The sequence below is a fragment of the Lactuca serriola genome, chromosome 9, assembly GCF_051521515.1.
Source record: "Lactuca serriola cultivar US96UC23 chromosome 9, Lser_US96UC23_V15, whole genome shotgun sequence".
Classification (NCBI taxonomy): domain Eukaryota; kingdom Viridiplantae; phylum Streptophyta; class Magnoliopsida; order Asterales; family Asteraceae; genus Lactuca; species Lactuca serriola.
In genome coordinates, this window is record NC_136416.1 from 206549816 (window position 1) to 206570291 (window position 20476).

Genomic DNA, 20476 nt, shown 5'->3' on the forward strand with positions numbered 1-20476 from the left:
ACTGCTCGGGGTAGCGGCGACGGCAGCTGATTGGCAGCAAGGATGGATGCGCGCGATTCTCCGACTGGGAAACGACGACAACGACATCGTGGTTCTTTATTGATCCTCTTTTGTCCCGAAATCCATCAACCGGCTCATCGGACCTTCAATCTTCGGCGTCTCCGGTATCGACGTTGTGGCTCTTTGATGGCGAAAGAACGGTGGTAGTAGGCTCGAGACGCAGTTGTGGCTGAATGGCTTCCATTCCTCGGGGGCGACTGATCTTTGAAATAAGGATTAGGGTTCTTTGGCTGCACCCTTTTGACGAGAGGATAAAGGGATCGAACAAATCCAGTAACTCCAAACCAAACTACACTGCCGGAAATACACTTTTGGTCCCTCCTCCCCATATTATTTTCAGCACAATCCTAAATTTACCTTTTAAACCCTGATCCCATAAATTCATTTTATAATAGATCCCTATATTACCAATAATCCCCCTAAACCTTCAAATCTTTTCAATTTAAATCCATTTATTACCAAACCGATGCTGGCTTCGGAAATCCTTTTCAAATTAATTCTAGAACTTGCACTTTTTAACCCCCAACTTCTAAAATTGTAACAATTAACCCTCGAGACCAACACCTTGCTATAATATTATTGATTTTAGGGCTTCTTTCCGTTTAATAATTTATTTATTTATTTAATAAACGGGGTGTTACAACTCTCCCCCACTTAAATTAGATTTCATCCTCGAAATCATTCCTTACCATTCCTTACACGCTTAACCATTTTAGTAACATGGTCACTATCTTGGGCACACCCTAGCCTTCCCGGGGTAGCGATGACCAAACTTCACAAAGCCCAAAAACCTTTTGTCTCGAGATGACCTGATTCCCTGACAAACCGCTCGTACTGAATCATTATTGTTGAACCCAGTCCACTCCTCCCTCAACTGCCTACTCAACTTCTGAAAACTCGAGATTCCTACTACAAACATGATTACAAACTAAGTGTCCCTGCAGGCTACTTAGCATAATCCAAACAATCTGTTATTTCTTCCGTTCTTGCAACCTATAATGCAAATACTAACATTTCCCAAAACTAGAACTGCCGGAAATGGCATGTTGCTACATGACCGCTTTTCAAAATCTATCGAGACCTTTCCGGTTTCAATTCATCCGTCAGTCATCTGAAGTACGGGGTTCCAACCCTACTGCGGAACCAAAGGGCACCCACGTAGTCACCTCACACGACTTTCATACGAAATCCTTGTTTGGAACTAGTTGCCACTAGTTATCATGCCACTACAGTTCTTACAACCTCCCGATCCAACCGATCGGGCCCATACGTCGAATCTTGACGTCACAAAATCCAAGACTAAAACTGATTGCTACCTAACCAATGGTAGCCTTATACCACAAGCAATCTCATATAGTCCATTTCTTCCCTAATCCCATAACTATAGTGTTGCTCCTACAGTCATATCACCGGCTCAACCGGATCTAATCCATCTGGGTAAGTCCGAAATCTGATTCGTGGATCTCTATATCCTCACTGCTGCACCCGAACTGGTGGGTGCCAATGTTCCTTCCCCGTCCTAATAATGCGCTCATGCTATCAACCAACCAAGTGAATGCTGTAGCTACACCCGCAGTGTTACAATACCCTATCACTTTGACTGCTAGTGAATGCTACGACTATACCCGCAAACTTACAACACTCTATCACTTTGTGAATGCTAGTGAATGCTACGGCTACACCCGCAGACTTACAACACTCTACCATTATCTGGCTGCTAGTGAATGTTATGGCTACACCCGCAGACTTACAACACTCTCATTCCGGTCGAACCCGAACTTGACCTAACACTCAACTGAACTTCAGTCCTAACTGGAGCTCTAACTTGGTTCCCAAATGTGACACCCCAAACCAGAACGGTGGAATCATTCGAGGGTGGATGACATGATGTAGTATCATAACAATTGAGTAAATAGTAAAGAAAGCAAACTCAACCACCATAAATATAATTTAAATTTTTACATTGTTGCTTGTGATACATGTTTCAAAATAAATTACATTATAATGATATAATAAGTTTGAAATTGATGCCTTAGCGTCCCTTCCCCAAAAGTTGTTGTTTACCTGTATTACTGAATCCCTGAGAAATACAAGAAGTTTTGAAAAAAGTGTCAACAATTAAGTTGGTGAGTTCATAAGAGTGTTTGTATAAGAATTGTATGCCTTTTGTATAAAGTAACTGAGTTTGTTTCTAGAAATAAAATATTTTTCATAGATGAATGGTAGTTATAAAATTTCCAAAAATCGGAATGCATAAGTATTTTCCATACCTAATATTGTGTAAGTAGATTTATATATATTTATATAACCCCTCAGGCATTTGATAACCCCGTAAACAAAATTTTAATACTTCAAGTAAGTTCTATAACCGTAATATTGACCCAGACTAGCTGTAGCAACGTTCTTCAAGCGCTGGAGTGTTATGATCTTTGTCACCCCAGATCTTCCGGTGTAACTGAAGCTAACAGTTTAGGTGCGCGATTGTCAATCCCGTATAGATCTGTACACATGTATCACACTCTCCCTACAAGAGACTATGGTTTATAACATAGTACTTGAAATGCGTACTTGAAAGTACGTGAAGTCAAATGTCTCACAAAAGTTAGTATCAAATAGATTTACGTATGAATAGTCCGTTTTTCTTATAAATGTAAGTATTTCCTCTTTAAAGTTTTTATAGTATGTAAAATATCATGAATATCTCGTAAACTATAACTATTATGGTTTTCAAAAAGTGTGTTTCATTTGAATGATAAAACTTGGTGTATTACCAACTTTGTATGTAAGTATAACAATTGTAATAACGTTATTTTACTTATTTAACATTTTTACAAAAAATGTAGATAAAGCATTAGAAACTGTGTGTAACGATTTGCATTTTAACATAAGTTTTTCTTGCATTTCACTTGTATTTTCCCCCCTAAAATGTTGTAAAGATGTAAAAATATAGAGGTATGAACTCACCTGGTAAGTGTGATGATTTGAAGAAACCGAGACTTTTCTCGGGCAGCACTTCGACCGGAGAGTGGAAAATTTCTCGAGAGTTTCTGACCTTCGGACCTTCGTCGAAGATTGGATACGTAACCAGGGCCTCGGGGTAGTTTTGAGAGGCTCAAAAGTGAGAAAATGTGGGAGAAAAGCTATAAATTGGCAAATAGGTTCGGAAGCCTCGCATCCCATTTTATAGTGGTGGGAACCGACCTTGTACGTTGGGCGTACTCGCGTACGCAGGGATTACGTCATGCATGATGTCTTCGTCGGATATCGGAGTTCGGATAGGATGGGCTAGAACGCAATAGGGGAGGCGTTATCGATCCGAGGCCCAGCATTGAGTACGTTGGGCGTACCCTCGTACGCGATAGCATACTCCCCCTTGGTTTGTGTGCCCCAATCTTCTAAAATGAGTAACTTTCGCATACGAGCTCCGTTTCTGATGCTATTTATATCCACGCGTATGTGAGAATATAATCTACAACTTTCAATTAAAAATCATTGGCAAATTTTGATTTTATTTTTAATTATATATTTTTAATAGGCCATGACAGGAAACTCCATTAAAAATTCATAATTTCTTCATCTGATGTCTGTTTTCGTCTGTCTTTTTACCGTTGTACTACTATTGTCAAGATCTTCAATTCTCGTTTAGGTTGCGTCAGCTAAAATTCGCTCGATCTCTATTTCGAGTTTTTAGATGTCTAGCGCTGCTCTGAAACTTACAAAAATCATAACTTCCTCATACGAAGTCAGATTTGGACGTTCTTTTTATGTATGTTCACGGTTTAATGATATCTACAACTTTCATTTAGATACCTAACGCTAAAAATTAATTTATTGAAGTTTCATGTGTTACGTTTAACAGTGTTTTACCTGTTTTTTTTTTTTTTTTTTTTTTTTTTTTTTTTTTTTTGCGGAATTTTTGATTGGTCATAACTTCTTTGTTATAACTTGGATTTTTGTGTTCTTTACATTTCTGAAAACCTTGTTACGATATTTATTACTTTATGCAACCCAATTGAGACTTTTGAACATTTTATTTTTGACGCTATTTTTATTATATCAAAAGTAGATTACAGTACTTGACTTAGGTCATTACATTGATTCGAAATATCGGGTTGTCACATCATCCCCTCGTTAGAGAGAATTTCGTCCCAAAATTTATTCTAAGATAAGTATTTATGGACTAGGGAAAAGATGTGGGTATTTTTGTTTCATTTGATCTTCGCGCTCCCAGATCCTCACTTTACATTCCAGCGGACCTTCATAATGGGTATGCAAATTTGTTTTGTTTTTTTAATTTCCCTATCCATGATTTCTACTGGTTCTTCCACAAAGTGGAGAATCTCGTTGATTTCGATTTCGTCCAGAGGGACGACGAAGGTCTCATTGGACAAGCACTTCTTTAAGTTTCACACATGAAAGGTAGGATGTACGCTATTGAGTTCATGTAGTCATCGAAGATTATATGCTACTGGGCTGATCCTGGCAAGGATCTCGATTGGATCGATATCCCTTGGATTTATTTTCCCACGTTTTCCAAAACCTATTAATCTCTTCCAGGGTGAGACCTTCAATAGTACTCGGTCCCCAACCTGAAACTCTAAGGGCTTCTGTCTTTTGTCCGCATAACTCTTTTGTCTGTCTCTACTATTAGTCGTTCCCGGATTCGGACAATCCTCTCGGTCGTTTCTATTACGATTTCCGGGGATGTGAGAGTGTTGTCAGGTACTTGTCCTCTAGATAGTTGCATGTCACCCACTTTAGCCCATCACAGAGGTGATCTGCACTTGCAGCCATAGAGGGCTTCGAATGGAGCGACCTTAATGCTAGTGTGATAGCTATTGTTGTATGAGAACTCGACTAGTTGTAAATGTGTATCCCATGGCTTACCAAAATCGATCACACAAGATTTTAGCATATCTTCCAATGTTTTAATAGTCCTCTCACTCTGACCGTCGATTTTTGGACGGTAAGCGGTACTCATGTCTAATCTCATCCCTAGAGATTTTTCTAGTGACTGCCAGAACCGTGAGGTGAATCTACTATCTCTGTCCGAGATAATGGATATTGGTACACCATGCAGTCGAACAATCTCCCTGATGTAAGTTCGAGCTAGTTTCTCCATCTTGTTAGTTTCCTTTATTGGTAGGAAGTGCGCGGATTTGGTTAATATGTCGGCGATCACCCAGATGGTGTCAAGTACACCTGCTGTTTTGGGTAACTTTGTTATGAAATCAATGGTCATCCGCTCCCACTTCCACTCGGGTATTTCAGATTGTTGTAATAATCTCGAGGGCTTTTGGTACTCTAGCTTGACTTTGGCGCAAGTCAGACACTTGCCTACATAGGCAGCAATTTCAGCTTTCATGTTCTGCCACCAAGATAATTTCTTGAGGTATAGATACATCTTGTGTGAACCACGATGCACGGAGTATCGAGTCTTACGAGCCTCATTCATGACAACATCTCTGAATCCACCAAACATCGGCGTCCAGATCCGATTCATTAAGTAATGAACTCCGTCACCCTTGACTTCAAGATTCTTATCCATTCCTCTTAAGGCTTCACTAACCGCGTTTTCGGTTTTCAAGGCTTCCATTTGAGCTTCATTGATTTGCGTGGACATGTGTGAATGGATCGTCATGGTTAAGGATTTCACTTGGCGACCCGAGTATTCCTTTCAACTGAGAGCATCAGCTAGTACATTAGCTTTTCCCGGATGATAATGAATCTCGAATCTGTAATCGCTCAGTAGTTCAACCCATCGTCTCTGTCCCATGTTAAGTTCTTTTTGGTTGAGAATGTGCTGAAGGCTCTTATGATCGGTGAAGATTGTGCATTTCGTGCCATAGAGATAGTGTCTCTAGATCTTTAGAGCGAAAACAACTGCTCCCAGTTCGAGGTTGTGGGTAGTGTAGTTGACTTCGTGCATCTTGAGTTGTCTTGAGGCATATGTGATGACCTTTCCTCGTTGCATTAGAACACATCGAAGACCTTGGTTTGATGCGTCGCAGTAGACCACAAAGTCTTCTGTTCCTTCTGGTACAAATAAGATAGGTGCACTTCATATGGCTTGTTTCAGTGTTTAAAACGCAGTGTCTTGTCTTTCTTCCTCGCTGAAGGTTACACCCTTCTGAGTCACAGTGGTAAGTGGTTTAGCAATCTTCGAAAAATTTTGTATGAATCTTCGGTAATAGCCAGCAAGGCCCAAGAATTGTTGGATTTCCGTTAGGGTTCTTTGAGCTAACCAGTTCTCGATTGCCTTGATTTTGGAAGGGTCCACATGTATCCCTTCTTTGCTGACAACATGACCTAGGAAATATACTTTCCGAATCCAAAATTCACTCTTTCAGAATTTTGCATATAAGTTCTCCGCCCTTAATGTTTCCAAGACCTGCCGGAGGTGTTGACTATGTTCTTCTTTACTCTTCGAATAGATGAGTATATCATCTATGAATATGATCACAAATTTGTCCAGGAAAGGACGAAATACTAGGTTCATTAAGTCCATGAACACCGCCGGTGCATTTGTTAATCCAAAGGGCATCACTACAAACTCATAGTGACCAAAATGAGTTCGGAATGCCGTCTTGGGAACATCTCCTTCCAAGACTTGCAGCTGGTGATACCCGGATCTTACATCGACCTTTGAGAAGTAGCTTGCTCCTTGGAGTTGGTCGAATAGATCGTCTATGCGCGGTAGAGGATATCGGTTCTTGATTGTGTGCTTTTTTAGTTCCCGGTAATCGATGCACATGCGAAAAAATCCATCCTTCTTCTTTACGAATAGGACTAGTGCTCCTTAAGGTGAGAAGCTCGGCCTGATGGATCCATTATTGAGTAGCTCGTTCAGGTTGGCTGGATAATTCCTGTATTTCTTCCGGTGCTAGATGGTACAACAATTTTGCTACTAGGGTAGCTCCGGGAATCAAGTCGATTCTGAACTCGACTTGACGTTCTGATGGAACTCCTGGAAGATCTTCAGGGAAGACGTCGGGGAAATCACAGACTTTTGGAATGTCTTTGATAACTATCATTTCTTTTTCCTTGTCTACCACGTGGGCTAGGAAAACATGGTATTCCTTGCGGAGGTATTTTTGGGCTTGGACGCAAGAGATGATTTTTAAATTGGTATCGGGTTTGTCACCATAAATGATAAGAGTTTCTCCATTTGGCAGATTAAGGCGAACAACCCTTTCATGATAAAGTATATCGGCATGGTGAAGGCTTAACCAATCCATACCGATAATGAAATCAAAGCTTCTTATAGTGATCGACATTAGATCGAATTGGAACGAGTGTTCATTTAAATCTAGCGTGCAGCCTACGTACATATCGTTTGTGCTTTCTGTTTTACCATTTTCCATTTCTACTGTAAATATCTTATTAAGTGATTGGGGGTTTTGTTTAAGTAAGTTTTTGAATTCATTGCTCACGAAACTACTCTCCTCACCACAATCAAAGAGTATGCATGCATAAGCGTTATTGAGGAGAAACGTACCCGCAACCACCGTGGGATCAACTATTGCTTCGTTCTGCCTTATTGCCAGCACTCTTCCTATGCCGCCAGCATTCCTTTCCTTAAGAAAATCTCTCTTGTAGTGCCCAAATTCGCCACACCCATAACACGGCTGGCCCACACCGACTCTAGGAACTTGGGTGATTGGTCATGCCGGTGCCTTACAGAAACGGGAAGTGTGCCCTTTCCTGTTGTAGTTGTTATAGTGCATCTCCTGATAACTTCCGTTGTGATGGAAATTGCATTTTCCGCACTTTGGTAGGTTTCCAGCATATTGCTTTGCTGGTGTAGGGGAACAGGAATAGCGGTGGGAGCAGTAGCGGCGTGGAAAGCCACTATCTGTTGTTTCTTGGAAGTTTCCAGCGAAAATTGACCCTTTCTCTTGCTCCAAAACTTCTTCTTCTTTTTTTTGTTGGTGCTGTTGTTGTTGTTGTTGTTGTTGTTGCTTCTTCTGGGTTGCTCCGGAACAACAGTCATGAATCCTTGGCAGACACCATGGTCAACGAGGGCCTGTGCCAACTATTTGGCGCTATCGAAAGTAACTGGCTTGGAAACTAATACACTTCCTTGAATCTATGGTTATAGTCCCAAGATGTACCCCTCGACCTTCTTGATCTCTAGAGCAACCATTCCCGGGTAAAATATTGCTAATTCACTGAACCAATTGGTATAGGTCGTGATGTCCAAGCCTACTATAGTAAGGCCCCAAAGCTCTTGCTCGAGCTTCTGTACTTTGCCTGTCGGGCAGTACTCTTGCATGAGCATTTGTTTCAGGTTCCCCCATCCTATGGAGTTAGCCACTACCAGTGTTAGTGATTTAACAAGGCCATTCCACCATGTTGGGGCTCGTTCAGAGAAAGTATAGGCAGCAAATTTTACCTTGCACCCATCTTGGCATGAGCAGATCTCGAATACTGCTTATGTTTTCTCTATCCATTGGGATAGAGCCATTACTCCTCCAGTCCCATTTAAGGATATGGGTTTGCTGTTGGTGAAGTCCTTGTATGTTCATTCCCCAAAACAATCCTGGTGTTGACCATTAGTAGAGCTATTTATTCGTCCTCCTAATCTGTTGTTACTCATTTGTGCCATTGTTGCTGTCACGGCTGTTGTTACCGCAGCCTGAAAAACAACATTGTCCATCGATGGTGGTGGTGGTGGTGGTGTTCCGGTAGTATTAATGCTTCGGGGATTCCTTCTTGGCGGCATGACTCTGCCATAAGCTAAAATACGAATTCTTGATAAGCCTTCAGAAATGGTTATGGAAAGTCATAGTATTATATGCTTTACGTTCCGAACATTATCGAATTTGTAACTTAATTACGAAATGGAAACTTACAACAATAAGTACATGATTTCCTTAGTATTTTAAGAACTTAATGAAATAGCCAATGAAATAATAAATGCATGTCAATCTCATTGATATTAATATTCGATACATCAATCAGGACAATTTGACCTTAACATAGGTCTAGAGTCAATCAATGAAAATGCGAAAATTTGACCGCATTCAAACCCCCGAATTGTGTACTCACAATCTATCGGGTTTACATACATAAAGGAAAGAGTAGCACCAACACTCACTCGATAACTCTATAAATAGCGCAAGAAGTACGTGCACTACTCTGAGCAGGTGGTACACTGCGGACCATGGTATGTGGTCGTGGAAGTCTGAGCTTGAGCTACTTGGCATTCAACCTCGATGATGCGCCTCTCCATTTTAGATTGGCTTTTCAAGAACTCCCTTACCTCGTCTCTAGCAGCGATAATGTATTTCTGGAAGGAAAAGGTGTGCTCTATTGTTCGATCATGTTCTTTGTCCAGGCAAAGAAGACGTACCACCACAATTTGGGCATTGACACCAACGTCCATGATCTGGTTGGCGTTCACACTTGTTTGCTCGCCTTGGTTGGTGATGCGACGAATCATGACAGGGAGTTCCCTGTCAGCCGAACCTCCGTTACTGAGGTTATGAAAACCTTGTCCCATACCGTTGGGCAGACGTTTTCCTTGTTCCCTGCTCCATCGTTTCATATCTACAGCCAGGGGGGCATCGAGCCCTGAAAGTTCCGTCGGAGATTTGGTACTACCTGGGGAGGATTGTAAACCTCGACTTCCAAGTCAGTACCCTTATCATCTGCTTCATCTTCTTCTTCCTCTTCCTCCTCTTCGATATCCTCTTTTGGATCTTCCTCGGGAATCTTTTTGGGATCCTCTTCTGGATCTTCCTCGACCTAGCCTCCATTGCCCTGCTTAGGGTAGTAGGGATCCCACGAGATATGAAATCCTGCCATTTTGTCTGATTTAGAATAGAGATAAGAGAATTAAATATTAATTTTGAGGGTAAAAAGATAATTCTATGATAAGACCTACACTGAGTCCTCCTATAGTTACCTAGTGTATACAAATTACATACAATTAAGATCAAATAGATCGTTGGATAAGTGGCTTCACTCTAAGCCCACATCCAAACAAGGAAAAGGACCTAAAGCAAAATCATAAATCCTGAGCCTATGGAACGTCAATCATGTGTAACCTTAAAGTATGCACTTTGCAATTATAGACCTGTCAGTGAAGGTTTTTATTTTTATAAACATAATTCTATTTAATTGACGATTCCTAGTTTTGACGAAATGTCGAGGTTTACTCGCTTATTACAATTTTTATAGTGTCATAAATACTCCTATAGTATTTAAATTTGTAAGTTTGATTCCATTTTTACTTTGGTAAGTTTTTTACTTGTTGCTCACTACAACTATTCCCCGACATACGTTAGTCATATCTCGGATAAATATAGTTGATCAGGCTATATTCATCCTAGATCTGATTACATGTATTTGTACCTTTATGAAACTAACATTTTAAATTTTAATGATGTATGGTTGGTGTGAAAACGTTTTGTTATAGAGATTTAGTCCCTTTGCATTTATAGTTTGTATATCTTATGTGGTTCGATATACTTAGTTCACTATAAACAATGCACTGATAACAATCTGTCACACCCCCAAACCAGAACGGCGGAATCGTTCAAGGGTGGATGACTTCATGTAGTATCATAACAATTGAGTAACTAGTAAAGAAAGCAAACAAAACCACCATAAATATAATTTTAAAAGTTACACTGTTGCTTGTAATACAAGTTTCAAAATAAATTACATTATGTTGATATGATAAGTTTGAAATTTACGCCTTAGCGTCCCTTCCCCAAAAGTTGTTGTTTACCTATATTACCAAATCCTTGAGAAATACAAGTAGTTTTGAAAAAAGTATCAACAATTCAGTTAGTGAGTTCATAAGCATTTTTGTAAAAGGATTGTATGCCTTTTTGTATAAAGTAACTGAGTTTGTTTCTAGAAAATCCAATATTTTCCATAAATGAATAGTAGTTTTAAAAGTTCCAAAAACCGGAATGAATAAGTATTTTCCATACCTAATATAGTGTAAGTAGATTTATATATGTTTATAAAACCACTAAGGTGCTTGATAGCCCCGTAAACCAAAATGTTTTAGTACTTCATGTGTGTTTTATAAATGTGCTATTGACCCAGACTGCCTGTAACAATGTTCTTCAGGTGTTGGAGTGTTATGACGTTTGTCACCCCAGACCTGCCGGTCTAACTGTAGCTAACAGTTTAGGTGCGGGATTGTAAATCTCGTATAGATCTATACACAAGTATCACGCTCTCCCTACAGAAGATTATGGTTTATAAAACAGGACTTGAAATGCATACTTGAAAGTACGTGAATTCAAATGTCTCACAAAAGTTAGTATCAAATAGATTTACGTATGAATAGTCCATTTTTCTGGTAAATGTAAGTATTTCCTCTTTAAAGTGTTTCTAGTATGTAAAATATCATGAATATCTCGTAAACTATAACTATTATGATTTTCAAAAAGTGTGTTTCATTTGAATGATAAAACTTGGTGAATTACCAACTTTGTATGTAAAGTATAACATTTGTAATAACCTTATTTTACTTATTTAACATTTTTACAAAAAATGTAGATAAAGCATTAGAAACTGTGTGTAACGATTTGCATTTTAACATAAGTTTTTCTTGCGTTTCACTTGTATTTCCCCCCCTAAAATGTTGTAAAGATGTAAAAATATAGAGGTATGAACTCACCTGGTAAGTGTGATGATTTGAAGAAAACGAGACTTTTCTCGGGCATCAAGGTAGTTTCGAGAGGCTCGAAAGTGAGAAAATATGGGAGAGAAGTTGTAAATTGGCAAATAAGTTTGGAAGCCCCGCATCCCATTTTATAGTGGTGGGAACCGACCTCGTACGCTGGGCGTACTCGCGTACGTGGGGCGTACGTCATGCATGACATCTTCGTCGGATATCAGACTTCGAATGGGACGGGCTAGAAGGCAATAGGGGAGAAGTGGTCGATCCGAGGCCCAACATTGAGTATGTTGGGCGTACCCTCATACGCCATAACGTACTCCCCCTCGGTTTGTGTGCCCCAATCTTCTAAAATGCATAACTTTCGTATACGAGCTCCGGTTTTGACGTTCTTTATATCCACGCGTAGGTGAGAATATAATGTACAACTTTCGTTTAAACTTAATTAGAAAATTTTGAGTTTATTTTTACATATATATTTTTAATAGGCCGGGACAGGAAAAGTCCGTTAATAATTCATAACTTCTTCATTCGATGTCCGTTTTCATCTGTCTTCTTACCGTTGTATTACTATTGTCGAGATCTTCAATTATCGTTTAGCTTGCGTCGGCTAAAAGTCACTCGATCTCTATTTCGAGTTTTTAGTTGTCTACCACTGCTCCGAAACATAGAAAAATCGTAAGTTCCTCATACGAAATCAGATTTGGAAGTTCTTTTTATGTACGTTCACGATTGAATGATATCTACGTCTTCCATTTAGATACCTAAGGCTAAAAAGTACTTTATTGAAATTTCGTGTTTTACGCTTAATAGTGTTTTACCGGTTTTGTTGCGGAATTTTCGATTGGTCATAACTTCTTCGTTATAACTCGGATTTTTGTGTTCTTATCATTTCTGAAAACCTTGTTACGATATTTATTACTTTATGAAACCCAATTGAGACTTTTGAACATTTTATTTTTGAGGCTATTTTTATTATATCAAAAGTAGATTACAATACTTGACTTAGGTCATTACATTGATTTGAAATATCGGGTTGTCATACCAAAACCTGGTATCTGATGCCAAGAAAAGCATGAACCAAACATTGGAATGTTTTCTAAACTTCCAACTCACCCAATCCTCCACCTAGACGGCCACTCGACCGCCATTCTCCCGAACCGGGGATGCAAAACTCATCCTAGTTTCACACCTATTTCTGCTCCTGGACACCTGATCGATTCTCCCCCACTTTGCTTCAACTAACGTCTTACAACACACAATACTGGAAGGATTCTCAATCCTTCTTACCATCCTATGCCTAATCTACTGAAAACCACGTTTACCACTGTTAGTGTTTCAATACTAGCCAGTCCAAAAGATTACACCACCTACAAGAACCCGAATAAACCTCCGGTAATAACCCACTAGACCCAGGAAGCTCTGAATCTCAATTGGAGACTTCGGAATCGCCCATTGCATCACGACCTCTATCTTGGCCGGATCGACTAGAATACCCATCTGATTGGCAAGGTCCCCAAGAAATTGCACCTCGCACAACCAGAACTCACATTTAGAATACCTTGCAAAAAGTCTCTCCCTCCTCAAAGTCTCTAGGACCTCCCTCAGGTGCTTCTCATGTTGTTCCTCAGTCTTGGAATAAACCAAGATGACGTTGTACTCTCCCAATCCCGCAATTTGGGAAATGATCTTTCGCTAGCCGCTAATAATTCTCGGTATGCAATTGGCATATGCCATTTCTTGGAAGTATAATTCAAACACAAATAGAGGATAACCCAGTGTCACACTTACTCAAACCCTTGGAACGAAAGGCTCCCTTGTGTAGTTTACCGCAAGTGCCACACCGAATCTGGTCATGCTGATCTCTCGAAAGCTAATCCTAAATCTAGGGTCTCCTCCCGAGACCTTTCAAATATAAGCAACTGATCTGGTTCCCTCTTACCAATATTCTCCAAGTCCATATCCTGTTCTCAAGCTTAGAAGTCATATCATTCAAGGTCTTGCACCCCAATATACCCACGATCTCCATGCTATCATTTTACAGTATGTTATAATAACTTAACTTCTTCATTTCCTCATTTGCTGCATACTGTGGTACCATATAAGCTCTTTCCCGAGACTTGACAGTGATCTCTACCACAGTCTCAGTCATCTGGTGACGAGCTTAAAGTCGTCCTATGATATATCATCAACCGCATCATCACTCAACCTTCTACCAACCACTTCCTATTAATCATGTGCTCTGTACCTCATGAGACAAGAAGTAAGTCAGATCTTGTCTCCTTTCGAGACAACATATGGTACAAAAAGTGTTGGTGACATCTGTCAACCATCTGTTGCTGGAAATTGGGTCCCTAGCCCCATGATATTCTAGAGCTTCTCAATCTCTTAACTCCCGAATCATCAGTATACGCATCCCTATCATGACTGCTATCTTAGTGCAGAATGCACTCATCCTCTCATCACAAATCTCTAGAATACCCTCCTTGATCATACTGAAGATCATAGGAGTTTGGTCAATGATATTGTGCCTACTCTTAGATGGAATGAACTCCCTTATCTGATAATCAAGTTGCCCACCCCCCGAGTCCGAGCCTGATCCCTCGCCGGTACCAGAACTGCCATCTGGTTTACCACATAGCGTCACTGTAATGAAATACATAACATCACAATCTTCATAATACTCATCATAACTCAAGGGATCTCACATACTACAAGTTTCATGGTTTCGTCTTAGCCTTCCATGATTCGAGTATGGATCCTCTGCTTTCAGTAGTACGGGCCCATACTACCTTCCATATATATCCGTACTTTCCTCAAGAACTGCCTTGACTCCACCAATTCCCTTGTATTACCACTATTGTTCTCATTCTAATCTCATCCTAGGCTCGCCCTAGGGAAAATCTCTGTTTCACCCCATCCTCAGCTTCTAAAGGACTTCCCGTCAATGTCAACTAGCTACCTCATGAATATAACCTCATACAATAGAGATTAGATAATCCTTCTAGTAAATGACTCGTCCCTAGAACGGTTGGATTCAAAGAAGAGTTGCACAATAGGTCCAAGTCAATCACTCTCAGATTATCCAGCCTGTGCCATATGTGACTTAGCATATTCACTTACTAACTAACCCGCATTCCCAAAAGTCCCACAAAGCACAAAGCACGCAACATTCGAATAATGGAAAACTAACCACATAAGCCCAATCAAACTTTTCCATCCTCTACTCATGAATCTGTACTAGCACGCAATTTGTGACAACCCGATATTTCAACTCTTTGTAATGACCTAAAAAGTCAAGTATTGTAACCACTTTTGAGTTAATAAAATTAACTTTCATAATAAAATGTCCAAATAGTTCTATTTAAATTCCTTCTATATTTAAATGTCTTTAAACCATGATTGTACGTAAAAAGAACGCCCAAATCCGACTTTGTATATTGAAGTTATGATTTTTCCAAGTTCAGCTTAGCAACAGACAGCTAAAAACTCGAACCGGAGATCGAGTGACTTTTGGCCGGAATGACCTAAACGAGAATCGAAGGTCTCGACAATGTTATTTCAGCGGTAAAAAGTCTGGCAAAAACCGACGTCAGATAAAGAAGTTATGAATTTTTAAAGAAATTCCTTAAACACGATGAGTTATAAAATAAATAATAAAAATAATTTCGGAATTTGCCAACGGAGTCTAAACGAAAGTTGTAGAGCGTAGTCTCACCTACGCGTGGATATAAAGACCATCGAAAACGGAGTTCGTATGAAGAAGATATGATTTTTTGAAGTTTATTAAATAAATTATATATTTATTTAATTCAAAATTCAAGCATTATCCGAAGAGGAGTCAGCGTCCTCATCCGAGGTACGCGCTGCGTACCCCTGTACGCCCTGCGTACCCGAGGGACTTGGCCTCGGATCGTCCATGTCGCCCTATGCGAGGCTACCGACCCGTCCGACCCGCCCGTCCGACCGACCCGTCTGACCGCTGTCCCATCCGACCCACCAGACTGATCCGTCCCATCCGAAGCCGAGGCAGTCGAGGCTTCAGTCATGCATGACGTACGCATACGCGCTGCGTACAAGCGTACACCCTGTGTACGAGGCTTCTCGGACCCCCCTATAAATAGCATGCGAGGGCTTCCGAGAAAATTGCTCATTTCTCTCCTTTCTCTCACGATCTTGCCTCGTTTTCCGTGCCTGTTCAAACTCGAAGCTCTGGTCTTTTTGCTCAAGTCCCGAGGGTCGATTTTACTCCCAAGATTCCCGAGAATCCCGAGAAAAATCCGTTTCCCGAGACGAAACTCTGCCCGGTTTTCCATCTCGCTATCTCCAAACTTTCAAGAGAGTTCATACCCCTTAAGTTACCTTTTAAATGTTCTATAAATTCTTTTATATGCTTTCAAGGGGGGATTACAAGTAAAACACACGGGTATTATCGTGTGTTACATAAAGAACTCTTTTATATGCTTTTATATATCCAAATCACATGCGATTTACAAACTTTTAAGGAACTTTCATATATATAACATATGTTAAAATAGCATTCTATCTTTTGAAATATAAATTGTTGTAATGCATGTATAAACTAAACTTTTCTTAGATTATTTGTATACTTGTCTATCTTAGACTCTACACTAAAAATCTATGCTTTCATAACAAATGATTCTTTTTCTAGGTATTTCTAAACAAACGAGACACACTTTTAGAAAACTATAATAGGTATAGTTTTACGAACAAATTTCTAACTCTTATGTACTAGAAACATGAATTTCAAGAAGTGACTTTTGTATACAAGAACAAACGTAACATTTTAACAAGTAGATCTGTTTTTATACCACGGTTTTGTGAGACACTAACTTCATGTACGTTCGAGTACACATTTCAAGTCCTGTATTATATACCAGAATCCCTTGGAGGGGGAGCATGGTGTTTGTGTATAGATCTATACGGGCTTGACAACCCGCGCCCTGACTGTTAGCTGCAATCCACCATTTGGGGTGACAAACGTCATAACATTCCAACGCCTGAAGAACGTTGTGTATAGGCATTCCGAGTCAATAGTATGGTTATAAAACTCACATGGGGTATTAAAAATGCATTGATTTACAAGGTTTTCAAACACATTCGTTATTTTAAACTTACATACATTTTAGAAACAAACATTGGTCTTGAGTGAAGGTTACTTTTATACTAGTAAAAAAATATAGGATTTTCTAAACACAAACAAACAAAGACAAAACATTTCATTTCATACAAACATTGTCACTTAAATACTTATGAAACTCAACAGCTTAAATGCTGATCTACTCTTTCAAAATTACTTGTATGTCCCAGGAAATCAGTAATTTCAGGTATTCATTATGCTTTTGATGAAGGGATGCTGCGGCGCCAATTTAATCTTATATTTTGACATCATATTGTGTAATGCCCGTGTTTCTGGGCTTGCCATTTTTAGCAATGTAATAGTGTAGGTTAACCTTTGTAACCCCAATTTGAAATAATAAAAATATATTGTTTGTGAATTTGTGAATTATTGGAGTTATGTGTTTATTTGCTTAATTATGTGATATAATTAAATTAAGAATAAAATAAGCGTCAAAATTAAAGTGTGAGATAAGCGCGATATCTTTGCATAAAGTTGTAGTGGTTGAAACAAGGATTCCGGAGATATAAGGAATGCCAAAATCCGAGTTATAACGAAAAAGTTATGACCTGTCGAAGTTTCGCGACAGAACCGGCACGACGTCGAGTGACGTAAAAATATGAATTTAAGATAGAGCGATATTTAGCCTTAGCGATCTAAACGAAAGTCGTAGATTTCGTTAAACCGAGAGCGTGCATAAAAAGAACGCCCAAATCTGACTTCGTATGAGGAAGTTATGATTTTTCTAAGTTTCAACTTAGCAGTATGCAGCCCGAATACTCGATTTGAGATCGAGCGGTTTTTAGCCGAAACAATCTAAATGAGAATCGAAGATCTCGTTGTTAGTAGCGAAACGATGAAAAGTTAGGCAAGAACAGACGTCAGACGAAGAAGTTATGAATTTATAACGAAGTTTTTCTGTCTCGGCCTTCTAAAAATAAATAATAAAAATAAAATTCAAAATTAGCCGACGGAGTCTGAAAGAAAGTTGTAGAGTATGGTCTGACCTTCGCGTGGATATAAAGAACGTCGAAAACGGAGCTCGTATGCGAAAGTTACGCAATTTAGAAGTTCGACGAGTCAATTACGCCCAGCGTAATTTGAGTACGCCCCGCGTACTCAGGCGGATGCAAGTTGCCTGACCAATACTCGAGTGCCACAGATCGACGCATGCAGTGACGTCAAAGTACGCCCCGCGTAACCGAGTACGCCCCGCGTACTGAGTACGCCCTGCGTAATTTGAGATTACGCCCCGCGTAATCCCAGACCCTCAGCCTATAAATAGAACTCGAATTCAGCCATTTTCTCTTGTTCAAACTCTTCTCTCTCTCTCTCTCTCTCTAAGTTTTGCCTCGATTTGCGTGCCAATCATATCCCAAAGCCCCGGTAATATTCCCGAGCCCCGAAGCGAGATCGGAAGCTCCGAGAATCCCGAAGAGCGTTATTCCCGAGCCGAAGCCCTGCCCGCGAGGAGCCGGTTTTTGGTGAAGATCTTCCAGATCTACGGAGAGACACTAGTTCTACAAGCCGTAGTGCTGCCTAATCATCTTCTGATCAAGTGAGTGTGTAGTAATTTTCTTTCCAACGCAATATTATGAAGTATTTAATATAAAATACGTGCTACGTGTAAATATTTTGTGGTTATATGTGTGAATGTATATTCACTCTCTTCTATCTCATAGATCTGATATATTCTCTATGAAATACGTGTTATGTGTGTATGCCTCATCTGTTATGTGGAATATGTATTGATTAAAGCATGCTATACAGGTTTTATAAACAATATATAAAAATGTATATTTTTATCTACTAATATGTTGGGTGGAACATGGGTAGATAATTGGTGTGAAATAAACAGATGAGAGGCCTCGGTGTTATTGGTGTTATTCTAGTCATTCAGCAGAGTATGGATGACGACCACAGACTATTCTAGACTGTCCTGCGGAACACTAGCAGGCTCATTACCTGTAGGTGTTGTGAACGACGTGTTCACCAGTGTACTCTATCCCCCACATGGTTGCCTTTAGGACACTTATTGTTGAGGAAGCCCCTCTACAGTAATTTCCGTCCCGATGAAAATCCTGAAATAAGTTCCTTATAATAGACGTTATTTTTAGGAACGTAAGGTGAGGATAACGGGAATGGGTAATCGGGTTTATTGTTGAATGTTGTAATTAAATATAATTATTGTGGGTTTGAAAACCCTATATGCTCACCAGGCTCCCAAGCCTGACCCACTCAGTTGATTTGTATTACAGGAAGTGGCGCAAGAACTTAAGATGGGCGAATCATCAAGTTGTTTTGTTTACAAGTCTGTATATGTATATATTTGTTGAACGACTTGTAATGTTATCGTTTATGCTTTATGATCTATACCGGAACATGACATCCCAACTTTTGATTATGAAATGAAATCATATTTCTATATGAAATGTTTTGATAAATATCTATTTTATCATGTTTTGTTTTTGGGAACAAATTTCGCATCTCTTTTAAAATCAAACGGATTTACTCTGAAAATGTTTAAAAAGCATAAATGAAATCGGTCTTTTCTGGCCGAGATTTTGGGGATGTCACAGTTGGTATCAGAGCATTAGTTTAAGCGAACTAGGAATTTGTTGGATTTCTAGACTTAAACTTAGTATGCTAAGTGGAGATTGTGAGATGTGTGTCTGATAAATTTTAGACACGAGCACTAGTTTATTTTAGGAAAGTTGCCTTAAATGCCTTTATGTGCTAAATGTTATATGTTGCCATATATGATATTATTTGTTCGGATCTACGGTTTGTTGCCAACCGGATCTGAAGGTTTATGTGTTTAGGATTCTAAGCGTATGTATACGATATTAGAACTAGCATGTAATCGTTTGGAGTAATAAGGTGAAATTATTCGGGGTGTAGATAAAAAAAATGGTGAGGACAAGAAGCGGAGTTGGAAATGCTGATGAAAATAGGAATCAACCGCCTGTAAATCAACAAGTACCTGTCGTAGCTGATGCACCTGAGCCGATAACAATGGATGGTGTACAAATGATGATTCAAATGATGTTGGATTGTCAGATGGAAGAAACAAGACGCCTGCTTAGGCAGAATCGTGAAGAACCGTCAATTCAAGCGGAAGAGCCCGAGGAGAATGGAGGGCAGTCTGAAGGAGAAAACTTTAGTGGGATCATTGGTCAAGACGAACAACCAGTGGTTAGACGCAATAACCAGTATGGAGGAAATGATGGTCGTGGGTGCAAGTATAAGGATTTCATGGCATCCAAACCACCATGTCTATCCGGAAGCCCGACGCCGGTGCAAGTTATGGACTGGGTCTCCGAAATAGAGACTATGTTTGAAAGTTGCGAATGCAGCAACAGGCAGAAGACCGCTCTTGCGATCCCTCTGCTAAAATCTGGCGTGTTGAGTTGGTGGAAGCTGTTAGCTGACTCTATGCCCAAGGGAGAAGCAAGCAAAATGTCTTGGGAAGACTTTGTGGAACAACTAAAACTGCAATACTGCTCCGAGCAGGACCTCCTGGAAATCAGTAATGAGTTTCAGAATTTGAAGAAAGGGAAATTGAGCATTACTGAATACGCTGCAAGTTTCACAGAAAAGATGAAGTTTATACCATATTTGGTGCCTACAGA